The sequence below is a fragment of the Macaca nemestrina genome, chromosome 11 (genome assembly GCF_043159975.1).
Source record: "Macaca nemestrina isolate mMacNem1 chromosome 11, mMacNem.hap1, whole genome shotgun sequence".
NCBI lineage: Eukaryota > Metazoa > Chordata > Mammalia > Primates > Cercopithecidae > Macaca > Macaca nemestrina.
Window position 1 is genome coordinate 87373803 of NC_092135.1, and position 15064 is coordinate 87388866.

At 40.3% G+C, this 15064-nt stretch overlaps 1 pseudogene; it reads right to left on the reverse strand.

Annotated features, from left to right (window-relative positions):
- The window catches only part of LOC105468238 (keratin, type I cytoskeletal 18 pseudogene), a 157749-nt pseudogene that overhangs the window by 130123 nt on the left and 12562 nt on the right, over positions 1-15064 (reverse strand).

The following is a 15064-nucleotide window of genomic DNA, read 5'->3' on the forward strand; positions in this document are numbered from 1 at the left end:
ATGAAAGACAAAATTATATCATTTCAATATATTCAGAAAAGCATTTGACAAAATTTAACATATTTTAATGATTAAAAAACTGAATAAATTAGGTACAAAAGAAATGTACCATTCCAATTAAAGGCCATAGCTAACAGAATATCCAATGGAGAAAAATTAAACCTTTTTTTTAATACCTGGAACAAGACAAACATGCTTATTTTCACCACTTTTATTCAACATAGTACTGGAAGTCCTAACAAGAGCAGTTAGGCAAACTAAAGAAATAAAAGCCATCCAAACTGGTAAGGAAGAAGTTGTCTTTATTTTCATGATATGATTTTATGTACTTTTTTAAAAAAATTAAAAACCCTCCAAATAATTGTTAGAACTAATAAACAAATTCAGTAAAGATGCAGGATACAAAATCAATACACAAAAGTCAGTGGTACTTCAGCAATCTACTTGAAAGGGAAATCAAGAAAACAATTCCACTTATACTAGCTACAAAAGAAACAAAATACTTAGAAATAAATTTAACCATGGAGATGAAAGAAATCTACACTGAAAATCATAAAACATTTATGAGATAAATGGACTGAAATAACTAATATTGTTACAACGTCCACACTACCCAAATATATTCAATGCAATCTTTATCAAAATAGCAATGGCATTCTTTACATAAAGAGAAAAAACATTCTAAAATTTGTGTGGAACAAAAAAAGACCCAATTAGCCAAAATAATCTTGAGCAAAAAGACCAAAGCTAGAGGCATCACACTACCTGACTTCAAGATACACTGAAAACTTCTAGTAACCCAGCAGCCATGATACTAACATAAAAAGAGACATATATACCAATGGAACAAAATAGCCCAGAAATAAATCTACTCATTTGCAGCCAACTTATTTTTGACAAACTAAAAACAGTGGGGAAAGGACAGTCTCTTCAATAAATTGTATTGGGAAAAATGGATATACTCATGCAAAGAAGGAAATTAGACACATCTCACAGCATGTGCAAAACCACAAGGAGGTATCATCTCACTTCTGTTAGAATGACTATTATCGAAAAGACAAAAGATAACAAAATTGGCAAAGATGTGAAGAAAAGAGAAGTCTTGCACACTGTTGGTGGGAATGCAAATTAATACAACCATTATAGAAAACAATATGGAGTTTCCTCAAAAAATAAAAAAATGAAACTACTATATGATCGAGCAATCCCACTACTGGGTATATATCCAACGAAAATGAAATCAATATGTCAAAGAGATATCTGCACTCTCATGTTTATTGCAAGCAACATATTGACAATAGCTAAGATACTGAATCAATCTAAGTATCTATAAACAGATGAATAGAATTTTTTAAAGTGGTATACATGCACAATGAAATACTATTCAGCCACAAAATAAGAATGAAATTCTGTCATTTGTAACAACAAGTATAAACCTGGAGGACATTATGCAAAGCGAAATAAAACAGGTGCAGAAAGACAAATACCACATGATACAATTTGAATCTGTGTCCCCACCCCAATCTTATGTTGAAATGTAATCCCCAGTGCTAATGGTTGGGCCTTGTGGGAGGTGCTTGAATCACGGGGGCAGTTTCTCATGAATGGGTTAGCACCATCCCCCTGGTGCTGTTCTCGTAACAGAGTCCTCATGAGATCTAGGTATTACCAGAACAGAGCTCTCATGAGATCTAGTTGTTTAAAAGTATGTAGCACCTCCTTCCCATTCTTGGTCCTGCTCCTGCCATGTAAGATGCCTCACTCCGCCTTTGCCTTCTGCTATAATTGCACATTTCCTGAGGCCTCCCCAGAATCTGAGCAGATGCCAGAAGTATGCTTCCTGAATAGAGTGTGGAAGAACCCTGAGCCAATTAAACCTTATTTCTTTATAAATCACCCAGTCTCAGATACTTCTTATAGCAGTAAATACAGAAAATTGGTACTCAGGAGTGAGGCATTGCTACAAAGATACCTGATAATGTGGAAGTGACTTTGAAACTGGGTAATGGGCAGGTTGGAAGAGTTGGAAGGCTCAGAAGAAGACAGGAAGACAAGGGAAAGTTTGGAACCTCCTAGAGACTTGATAAGTTGTTATGACCCAAATGCTGGTAGTGATATGGACAAGGACGTCCAGACTGAGGAGGTCTCAGATAGAAATTAGGACTTTACTGAGCTAAAGGGAAAAGTCAAGCTGGGAACTGCTTAGGGGCAACCTGCCTCCCATTCTATTCAAAGTCACCCCTCTGCTCACTGAGATAAACGCATTTCTAATTGCATCCTTTGGAGAGGCTAATCAGAAACTCAAAAAAAAAAAGCAACCATTTGTCTCTTATCTGCCTGTGACCTGGAAGCCCCCTCCCTGCTTAAAGTCTTACCATCTTTGCTTCGAGTCTTCCCATCTTTTCAGACAGAACCACTGTTCATCTTACATATGTTGATTATGTCTCATGTCTCCCTAAAATGTATAAAGCCAAACTGTGCTCTAACCACCTTGGGCACATGTCATCAAGACCTCCTGAGGCCGTGTCATGAGAATGTGTCCCCAACCTTGGCAAAATAAACTAAGTTAACTGAGACCTGTCTCACATTTTCAGGGTTCATAAACTTCAGTAAGGGTCACTTTTGCTATGCTTTGCAAAGAATCTGGCTGTATTGTGCCCTGCTCTAAGGATGTGTGGAACTTTGAACTTAAGAGGGATGAGTTAGTGTTTCTGGCAGAAGAAATTTCTAAGCAGCAAAACATTCAAGATGTGAGCTGGGTACTTCTAACAACCTATGCTTCTATGCATGAGCAAAGAAATGACCTAAAACTTGAACTTATATCTAAAAGGGAAGCAAAGTGTAAAAGTTTGGAAAATTTGCAGCCTTGACATGTAGTTCAAAAGAAATGCCCATTTTCAGGGGAAGAATTCAAGCAGCCTGCAGAAATTTGCATAACTAAAAGGAAGGCAAGTACTGATAGCCAAGACAATGGGGGAAACACCTCAAAGGCATTTCAGAGACCCTCGTGACAGCCCTCCCATCACAGGTCCAGATGTCTAGGAGGGAAGAATGGTTTATTGGGCCAGGCCCAGAGTCCCTCTGCCCCACGCAGCCTCAGGAAACTGTTCCCTACATCCTAGCCACTCCAGCTGTAGCTCAAAGGGGCTCAGGTACACCTCAGGCTGCTGCTTCAGAGGGTGTAAGCTTTACAGCTTACACGTGGTGTTAAACCTGTAGGTGCAGAGAGGGCAAGAGTTGAGGCTTGGGAGCCTCTGCCTAGATTTTAGAAAACATGTGGAATAGCCTGAATGTCCAGGCAGAAGCCAGCTGCAGGGGCAGAGCCCTCACGGAGACCCTTTACTAGGACAATGCAGAGGGAAAATGTGGGGTTGGAGCCTCACATTTTCACAGTGCCCCACTCCCCAATGGGGCACTGCCTACTGGAGCTATGAGAAGAGGACCACCATCCTTCAGACCCCAGAATTGTAGCTCCACCAACAGCTTATACCATGCATCTGGAAAAGACACAGACATTCAATGCTAGTCCACGAGAGCAGCCACAGTGGGTGAATCCTGCAAAGCCATCGGGGCAGAACTTCCCAAGGCTTTGGGAGCCCACCTTTTGCACCAGCATGCCCTGAGTGTGGGACAGCGAGTCAAAAGATATTATTTTGCAGCTTTAATATTTAATTACTTTAAGCTCACAAACCCCTGCTGGGTTTCAGACTTGCACAGTCCTGTAGACCCTTTCTTTGGCTGATTTCTCCTTTGGAATAGAAGTAATTACCCAATGCCTGCCCTGCTGAGTTTCAGACTTGCACGGGGCCTGTAGTGCCCTGGTTTTGGCCAATTTCTTATATTTGGAATGAAAGCATTTACCCAACGCCTCTACCCTCATTGTATCTTGAAAGAAACTAGCTTGTTTTTTTATTCTACAGGCTCATAGGCAGAAGAGACTAGTCTTGCCTCAGAGGAGACTTTGGACTGTGGACTTCTGAGTTAATGGTAGACTGAGTTAAGACTTTGGGTCATTGTTGAGAAGGCATGATTGTATTTTGAAATGTGAGAGGGGCAAGAGATTTGGGAAGGGGCAGGGTGAAATGATATGGTTTGGTGTGTGTCCCTGTCCAAATCTCATGTTGAAATGTAATCCTCAATGCTTGAGGTAGAAGGTGATTGAATCATGGGGGTGGTTTCTCATGAATTATTGAGCCCTATACCCCTAGTGCTGTTCTCATTATAGAGTTCTCATGAGATCTGGTTGTTTAAAAGTGTGGGCCAGGCAAGGTGGCCTGTAATCCCAGAACTTTGGGAGGCCAAGGCAGGCGGATCATGAGGTCAGGAGTTCGAGACCAGCCTGGCCAACATAGTGAAATCCCATCTCTACTAAAAATACAAAAATTAGCTGGATGTTGTGGCATCCACCTGTAGTCCCAGCTACTTGGGAGGCTGAGGCAGGAGAATTGCGTGAACCCAGGAGGCAGAGGTTGCAGTGAGCCAAGACTGTGCCACTGCACAACAGTGACAGAGTGAGACTCCGTCTGAAAAAAAAAAAAAAGTATGAAGCACCTCCCCTATCTCTCACTCCTGCTTTTGCCATGTAAGATGTCTCACTCTCCCTTTGCCTTCTGCCATGATTGCAAGTTTCCTGAGGCCTCCCCAGAAGCTGAGCAGGTGCCAGAATTATGCTTCTTGTACAGCCTGCAGAACCATGAGCCAATTAAACCTATTTTCTTTATAAATTATCCAGGACCAGTTATTTCTTTATAGCAGTGCAAGAATGAACAAATATATTACTCATTATGAGGCAACTTAAAAAGTCGATGTCAAAAAATAGGAAGTAGAATGGTGGTTACCAGAGGCTGTGGTGATTGTGGGAGTAGTGGTTAGGGAGATTTTGGTCAAAGCACACAAAATTACAATCAGGCAGGAAGAATAAATTCAAGAGGGCTACTGTACAGCATGGGGAACATAATAAATAGCAATATGTTGTACTCTCGAGGAATGCCAGGAGAGTGAATGTTAAGTGTTCTTAACACAAAAATGATAACCGTGTGAGTTGATACCTATATATTAATTAGGTAGATTTAACCATTCCAGAAGGTACATGTGCTTCAAGTCATCGCAGTGTACACAATAAATACATATAATTTTATCTGTCAATTTTTAAAAAGTGTTAAATTTGAAAAAAAAAAAAAAAAAGAAACATAACTTACAGCATCAGTATCTAAATCCTTGTGGTCCTCAGCTTCATCTTCCGTGTCCCAAATTCTTATGTGGGAGAATTTGATTGGCTCCTTGGTTCACATACCCTCTCTAATTACCTGTGTCTTGGAGGGATTTCTCCGAGACAGTGGTTTCCAAAGAAGGGTGACTCTAAGATGATGCCTGGAGGTATGAGAATTTAAAAGTATAACTTCAGTTTCACCTTCATTGCTTATTTCATTTACTTCTCATCTGGCAGGTTCAGGGGTTGCCCTACTTAAGAGTCTCATGTCCCACAAGACATTATATCTCTTGTAACAACTCCACAGGGTTCCAGGATTCACATGAGAAACACACCCAATTACATGAGTTAACACACTCAGGAAAGCCCAAATTACAGCACTTTCATCAGGTATTTATGAGACATTTGTAACTCCTCTTTGTTTAGTTGCAGTGTATCAATCAGGGATAATATTACCATAGGCAATATTGACTGTAACATAGTTGACATTATTCTTCAGGTATTTATGGGGCATTTATAATTCCTCCTTGTTTTGTTGCAATTTATCATTCAGGGATAATATTACTGTAGGCAATACTGACTGTAACATAGTTGAAATTCTATGTTCATCTGATTTCTAATGGAACAGAGAGAAAATTAACTAAAGGTCACATTCTTAAGGTATAAAAGGAAAACTCTACTAATTCTTTACTAACTCTCCCCCACAACTAGTTCTTTAATGTATTTACTGGTATCAACAGATTTGCTTTGAAGTTGCTCTCCAAGAAGTAAAACATGGGCCACAGCATGTTAGTGGAGTTAGGCCAACTCCTCTCCCTTGCACTGCACCTACCTCCCAATTCTCTTGTCCAAGAACATTTACGGAATATCTTGATTATCCAGAAATACCACATCTTGCACAAGACTCTTAAATCCTACAGAAAAAAAAAAACTATTCGTATTCACAATTGAGTTGAGATATAGATACTCATCCAATGGAGGGGTTCAAAAGAAGAGGTGTGAAACAAAGGAAGCTAAACTAAAAGGAGATCCAGCTACATGAGTAAGAGGAAAAGATCCCCAGGACTGACAAAGATGTTAGGGCCTGAGGTCACCACACCCAGGAAGCGCAAGAGGTCAGGGGATTTCTGTTTCCTAGCTAAGGGAAGCCATGACAGACTGTACTTGGAAAAATGGGACATTCCCACCTAAATACTGTGCTTTTCCCTTAGCAACTGACAGACAAGAAGATTCTCTCCAGTGCCTGGCTCAGTGGGTCCCACATCCACGGAGCATTGCTCACTGCCAGCGCAGAAGTCTGAGATCAAACTGCAAGGCAGCAGCCTGGCTGGGGGAGGGGCGTCCTCCATTGCTGAGGCTTCAGTAGGTAAACAAAGCAGCTAGAAAGCTTGAACTGGGCGGAGCCCACCAAAGCTCAGCCAGGCCTACTGCCTCTATAGACTCCACTTCTGTGGGCAGGGCATAGCTGAACAAAAGGCAGCAGACAACTTCTGCAGTCTGGCAGCTCTAAAGAGAGCAGTGGTTCTCCCAGCATGGCGTTTGAGCAATGAGAACAGACAGACTGCCTCCTCAAGTGGGTCCCTGATCCCTGTGTAGACTAACTGGGAGACACCTCCCAGTAGGGGCCGACAGACACGTCATATAGGCAGGCGCCTCTCTGAGACAAAGCTTCCAGAGGAAGGATCAGGGAGTAATATTTGCTATTCTGCAATATTTGCTGCTCTGCAGGCTCTACTGGTGTTACCCAGGCACATAGGGTCTGGAGTGGACCTCCAGCAAACTCCAACAGACCTACAGCTGAGGGACCTGACTGTTAGGAGGAAAACTAACAAACAGAAAGGAATAGCATCAACATCAACAAAAAGGATATCTACACCAAAACCCCATCTGTAGGTCACCAACATCAAGGACCAAAGGTAGATAAAATCACAAAGATGGAGAGAAACAAGAGCTGAAAATTCTAAAAACCTAGAGTGCCTCTTCTCCTCCAAAGGATCGCAGTTCCTCACCAGCAACAGAACAAAGCTGGACAGAGAATGACTTTGATGAGTTCACAGAAGTAGGCTTCAGGAGGCCAGTAATAACACAATTCTCCAAGCTAAAAGAGCATGTTCTAACCCATCACAAAAAAAAGCTAAAAACCTTGAAAAAAGGTTAGATGAATGGCTAACTAGAATAAACAGTGTAGAGAAGACTTTAAATGACCGGATAGAGCTGAAAATCATGGCACAAGAACTTCGTGGCGCATGCACAAGCTTCAATAGCTGATTCAATCAAGTGGAAGAAAGGGTATCAGTGATTGAAGATCAAATTAATGAAATAAAGCAAGAAGACAAGGTTAGAGAAAAAAGAGTAAAAAGAAACAAACAAAGCCTCCAAGAAATATGGGACTATGTGAAAAGACGAAATCTAGGTTTGATTGGTGTACCTGAAAGTGATGGGGAGAATGGAACCAAGTTGGAAAGCACTCTTCCGGACATTATCCAGGAGAACTTCCCCAACCTAGCAAGGCAGGCCAACATTCAAATTCAGGAAATACAGAGAACACCACAAAGATACTCCTCAAGAAGAGCAACCCCAAGACACATAATTGTCAGATTCACCAAGGTGGAAATGAAGGAAAAAATGTTAAGGGCAGCCAGAGAGAAAGTTCCAGTTACTGACAAAGGGAAGTCCATCATATTAACAGCAGACACCTCAGAAGAAACCCTACAAGCCAGAAGAGAGTAGGCGACAATATTCAACATTCTTAAAGAAAAGAATTTTCAAACCAGAATTTCATATCCAGCCAAACTAAGCTTCATAAGTGAAGGAGAAATAAAATCTTTTACCAACAAGCAAATGCTGAGAGATTCTGTCACCACCAGACCTGCCTTAAAACTGCTCCTGAAAGAAGAGCTAAACCAGTACCAGCCACTGCAAAACATGCCAAATTGTAAAAACCATCAATGCTAGGAAGAAACTGCATCAATTAACAGGCAAAATAACCAGCTAACATCATAATGATAGGATAAACTTCACACATAACAATATTAACCTTAAATGCAAATGGGCTAAATACCCCAATTAAAAGACACAGACCGGCAAATTGAATAAAGAGTCAAGACTCATCAGTGTGCTATATTCAGGAGACCCATCTCACATACAGAGACACACATAGGCTCAAAATAAAGGGATGGAGGGAGACCTACCAAGCAAATGGAAAGCAAAAAAGCAGGGGTTGCAATCCCAGTCTCTGATAAAACAGACTTTAAACCGACAAAGATTAAAAGAGACAAAAATGGTCATTACATAATGGTAAAGGGATCAATTCAACAAGAAGAGCTAACTATCCTAAATATATATGCACACAATACAGGAGCACCCAGATTCATAAAGCATGTCCTTAGAGACCTACAAAGAGACTTAGACTCCCACACAATAATAATGGGAGACTTTAACACCCCACTGTCAATATTAGACAGATCAATGAGACAGAAGGTTAACAGGATATCCAGGAATTGAACTCAGCTCTGCACCAAGTGGACCTAATAAATATCTACAGAACTCTCCACCCCAAATCAACAGAATATACATTCTTCTCAGCACCACATTGCACTTATTCTAAAATTGACCACATAATTGGAAGTAACGCACTCCTCAGCAAATGTAAAAGAACAAAAATCACAACAAATGGTCTCTCAGACCACAGTGCAATCAAATTAGAACTCAGGATTAAGAAACTCAATCAAAACCGCTCAACTACATGGAAAATGAACAGCCTACTCCTGAATGACTACTGGGTAAAAAACGGAATGAAGGCAGAAATAAAGATGTTCTTTGAAACCAATGAGAACAAAGACACAATGTACCAGAATCTCTGGGACACACTTAAAGCAGTGTGTAGACGGAAATTGGTAGCACTAAATGCCCACAAGAGAAAGCAGGAAAGATCTAAAATCAATACCCTAACATCACAATTAAAAGAACTAGAGAAGCAAGAACAAACAAATTCAAAAGCTAGCAGAAGACAAGAAATAACTAAGATCAGAGCAGAACTGAAAGAGACAGAGACACAAAAAACACTTCAAAAAAATCAATGAATCCAGGAGCTGGTTTTCTGTTTTTTGTTTTTTTTAAAGATCACCAAAATTGACAGACCACTAGCAAGACTAATAAAGAAGAAAAGAGAGAAGAATCAAATAGATGCAATAAAAAATGAGAAAGGGGACATCACCAGCGACCCCACAGAAATACAAACTACCATCAGAGAATACGATAAACACCTCTACGCAAATAAACTAGAAAACCTAGAAGAAATGGATAATTTCCTGGACACTTACACTCTCCCAAGACTAAAACAGGAAGAAGCTGAATCCCTGAATAGACCAATAGCAGGCTCTGAAATTGAGGCAATAATTAATAGCCTACCAACCAAAAAAAGTCTAGGACCAGACGGACACACAGCCGAATTCTACCAGCGGTACAAGGAGGAGTTGGTACCATTCCTTCTGAAACTATTCCAAACAATAGAAAAAGAGGGAATCCTCTCTAACTTATTTTATGAGGTCAGCATCATCCTGATACCAAATCCTGGCAGAGACACAACAAAAAAAGAGAATTTTTAGACCAATATCCCTGATGAACATCAATGCAAAAATCCTCAATAAAATACTGGCAAACCAAATCCAGCAGCACATCAAGAAGCTTATCTGCCATGATCAAGTTGACTTCATCTCTGGCATGCAAGGCTGGTTCAACATACACAAATCAATAAACTTAATCCATCACATAAATAGAATCAATGACAAAAACCACATGATTATCACAATAGAGGCAGAAAAGGCCTTCGAAAAAATTCAACAGTCCTTCATGCTAAAAACTCTCAATAAACTAGATATTGATGGAATATATCTCAAAATAATAAGAGCTATTTATGACAAACCCACAGCCAATATCATACTGAATGGGAAAAGCATTCCCTTTGAAAACTGGCACAAGACAAGGATGCCCTCTCTCTATAAATCATGCTGCTGTAAAGACACATGCACATGTATGTTTATTGCGGTACTATTCCCAATAGCAAAGACCTGGAACCAACCCAAATATCCAACAATGATAGACTGAATTAAGAAAATGTGGCACATATACACCATGGAATATTATGAAGCCATAAAAAATGATGAGTTCATGTCCTTTGTAGGGACATGGATGAAACTGGAAACCATCATTCTCAGCACACTATCGCAAGGACAAAAAACCAAACACCGCATGTTCTCACTCATAGGTGGGAACTGAACAATTAGAACACTTGGACACAGGATGGGTATCATCACACACCAGGGCCTGTTGTGAGGTGAAGGGAGGGGGGAGGGATAGCATTAGGAGATATACCTAATGTAAATGATGAGTTAATGGGTACAGCACACAAACATGGCACATGTATACATACGTAACAAACCTGCACGTTATGCACATGTACCCTAGAACTTAAAGTATACTACAAAATAAATAAATAAATTTTAAAAAGGATGCCCTCTCTTCACCACTCCTATTCAACATAGTGTTGGAAGTTCTTGTCAGTGCAATCAGGCAAGAGAAGGAAATAAAGGTATTCAATCAGGAAAAGAGGAAGTCGAATTTGCAGATGACATGATTGTATATTTAGAAAACCCTGTCGTCTCAGCCCAAAATCTCCTTAAGCTTATCAAGCAACTTCAGCAAAGTCTCAGGATACAAAATCAATGTGCAAAAATCACAAGCATTCCTATACACCAATAACAGACAAACAGAGAACCAAATCATGAGTGAACTCCCATTCACAATTGCTACAAAGAGAATAAAATACCTAGGAGTCCAACTTATAAGGGATGTGAAGGACCTCTTCAAGGAGAACTACAAATCACTGCTCAACAAAATAAAAGAGGACACAAACAAATAGAAAAACAGTTCATGCTCATGGATAAGAAGAATCAATATTGTGAAAATGGCCATACTGCCCAAGGTAATTTACAGATTCAATGCCATCCCCATCAAGCTACCAATGACTTTCTTCACACTATTGGGAAAAAAACTACCTTAAAGTTCATATGGAACCAAAAATGACCCCGCATTGCCAAGACAATCCTAAGCAAAAAGAACAAAGCTGGAAGCATCATGCTACCTGACTTCAAACTATACTACAAGGCTACAGTAACCAAACAGCATGGTACTGGTACCAAAACAGAGATATAGACCAATGGATAGAACAGAGGCCTCAGAAATAACACCACATGTCTACAACCATCAGATCTTTGACAAATCTGACAGAAACAAGAAATGGGTAAAGGATTCCCTATTTAAAAAATGATGCTGGGAAAACTGGCTAGCCATATGTAGAAAGCTGAAACTGCATCCCTTCCTAACACCTTATACAAAAATTAACTCAAGATGGATTAAAGACTTAAATGTTAGACCTAAAACCATAAAAACACTAGAAGAAAACCTAGGCAATACCATTCAGGACATAGATATGGACAAGGACTGATGACTAAAACACCAAAAGCAATGGCAACAAAAGCCAAAATAGACAAATGGGATCTAATTAAACTAAAGAGCTTCTGTACAGCAAAAGAAACTACCATCAGAGTGAACAGGCAACCTGCAGAATGGGAGAACATTTTTGCAATCTACCCATCTCACAAAGGGCTAATATCCAGAATCTGCAAAGAACTCAAACAAATTTGCAAGAAAAAAACAACCCCATCAAAAAGTGGACAAAGGATATGAACAGACACTTCTCAAAAGAAGATACTTATGCAGCCAACAGACACATCAAAAAATGCTCATCAACACTGGTCATAAGAGAAATGCAAATCAAAACCACAATGAGATACAATCTCAAGCCAGTTAGAATGGCGATCATTAAAAAGTTAGGAAACAACAGATGCTGGAGAGGATGGGAAGAAATAGGAATGCTTTCATGCTGTTGGTTGGAGTGTAAATTCATTCAACCATTGTGGAAGACAGTGTGGCGATTCCTCAAGGATCTAGAACTAGAAATACCATTTGACCCAGCATCCTACGACTGGGTATATACCCAAAGGATTATAAATCATGCTACTATAAAGACACATGCACATGTATGTTTACTGCGGCACTATTCACAATAGCAAAGACTTGGAACCAACCCAAATGTCCATCAATGATAGACTGGATTAAGAAAATGTGGCACATATACACCATGGAATAGTATGCAGCCATAAAAAAGGATGAGTTCATGTCCTTTGTGGGGACATGGATGAAACTGGAAACCATCATTCTCGGCAAACTATCACAAAGACAGAAAACCAAACATCACATGTTCTCACTCATAGGTGGGAAATGAACAATGAGAACACTTGGACACAGGGCGGGGAACATCACACACCAGGGCCTGTTTGGGAGTGGTGACCTGGGGGAGGGGTAGCATTAGGAGAAATACCTAATGTAAATGACCAGTTGATGGGTGCAGCAAATCAACATGGCACATGTATACCTATGTAACAAACCTGCATGTTGTGTACATGTACTGTAGAACTTAAAGTATAATAATACAAAATTTAAAACAAATTGAACCAATAGACTAGTTCATGCAGGGATGCCACAAACTTTTAATTTGTAAAAAAATAAAAATAAATATCTGCAAAGCATAATTTAAAACAGAGTGCAATGCTACAGAGTATGTGTATAATTGCTCTGACAATTCTTTCCTTACTTTTTCACATTGTCAAGTTTTCTCTTTCTCCTGTGTCCTTTCCTTCCACCCACTATCTGCTAGTCACTACATCAGAAAAAAAAAAAAAAAACCTTGCCTCTTGGCATCAGTTACCCTCCAACTATCATATTATTTTTTTCTCTACGTAGCAAACCTCCTATGCTTCTTGCTGTCTCTAACTTTGCTTCTCTATTCTCTCTTGACCTCATTCAGATTAAATTTTCACTTCCATCATTCTGCTGAAACTGCTTTTATGAAGATCCCCAAACACTTCCATATTGCTAAGGGCAAGGATCAATTTTTTGTGTTTTTGTTACTTAATCTATCAGTATGAGTTGACAAAAAAAAATGAGTTCTACACCCTTGAAATATTTTCTCTCCTTGAGTTTTGGCTTTTTGTTTGTTTGTTTTTGTTTGTTTGAGACAGGGTCTCACTCTGTCACACAGGCTGCAGTGCAATGGCATGATCAAAGCTCCCTACAGCCTCAACACCCTGGGTTCAACCAATCCTCCCATCTCAATCTCCCAAGCAGCTGGTACTATAGGCATGTACCATCATGCCCAGCTAATTATTTGTATTTTTTGTAGAGAGATCATTTCACTATGTTGCCCAGGCTGGTCTCGAACTCCCAGGTTCAAGCAATCTGGCCACCTTGGCCGCCCAAAGTGCTGGGATTACAGGCAGGAGCCACAAGCCACTGTGTCCAGCCTCTCCTTGCTTTTATGGTACCATATTCTCCTGGTTTTCTGGCCATTTGCTGGTTTCCTTCTCATCTTCCTGACCTCTAAATATTAAACTGTCAGACTCAGTCCTTGGACTTCCTCTATTTTCTATACACACTCACTTCATTGTTGACCTCACCAAGTATCATCTCACCAATGACTCCTAAATTTATATCTCCAGCAAAGACCTGTACTCTAGATTCCAACAGAATATCTAACTAACTACATTTCCATTTGAATGTCCTGTAATAAGAAGCTCACACCCAGTTCCTAGTAGTCTCACTCCCTCTTCTGTTCTTCCATAGTCTTCCCAATCTCCATGCATGGTAATTTCAACCTTCAAACTTAGGTCTAAACCCTGGAGTCATCTTGCCACCTATCCTCTTACATACAGTATTTGAATTTGATTTATCAGAAAATACTATTTGTTCTACCTTCAAAATATACGCATCATTCAAACATTTCTGACCACCTTTATTGCCTTAGTCTAAGCCACCATCATCTTTCAACTGTACCACTTCAAAAGGCTCCTAACTGGTCTCCAAGTTTTGATTCCTTGTCCCCCCATCAGTCAGAATCAGACTTATCCTGCTGAAAGGTTAACCAAGGCCAGGTGTGGTGGCTGTGCCTCCTAGCACTTCAGGAAGCTGAACCAGGAAGGTCACTTGAAGCCAAGAGTTCAAAACCAGCCTGGGCAAGATAAAGAGACCTTGCCTCTACAAAATAAAATTTTTTAAATTACCTTGGCATGGTGCCATGCACCTGCAGCCCCAGCTACTTGGGAGGGTGAGGCAGGAGGATCCCTTGAGCCCAGGATATTGAGGCTGCAGTGAGCTATGATCATGCCACTGTGCTCTAGCCTGAGCAACAGCGCAAGACCCTGTCTCAAAGAGAAAGAAAGAGAGAGAGAGAGAGTGAGAGAGAGAGAAAGAAAGAGTAAGGAAGTTAAGCTAGAGACTCTGAGTTTCTGTCAAAACGGAACCAGAACCCTCCACCTTTTCCTTCCCACTAATTATGGTTGAAAATCCTAAACAAAACATAAGAGAAACAGAAGTCTCTAAACAGTGGATAGAGTGGGTGGACTGGGTAGGAAGATGAAGACTCCAAGAAAGACCTGGTAGCAAGTACCAAAAATGAAGCAGCTCTACCTCCACCTGGTGGTGTGTGAAATGAGCTCTTTGGAATCTCGTGGTTCCACTCCAAGTGAGATCCAATAGTGAAGCTGTGCTCACTCAACAGCAAAAGCAATGTGGGGCAGGGAAAACAGTGGTGGCCACATATGTTCTCTGCCCATACTACTCTGCCTCAACTTAGGTTCAGCTATGGAAAAGTAGGTAACAATGTCAAGGAGAAAAAGCCCGGGCTTTCTAACAAGAGACCCAAGAAGGGAACCACTGAAACTGAAAAATGTAGAATAT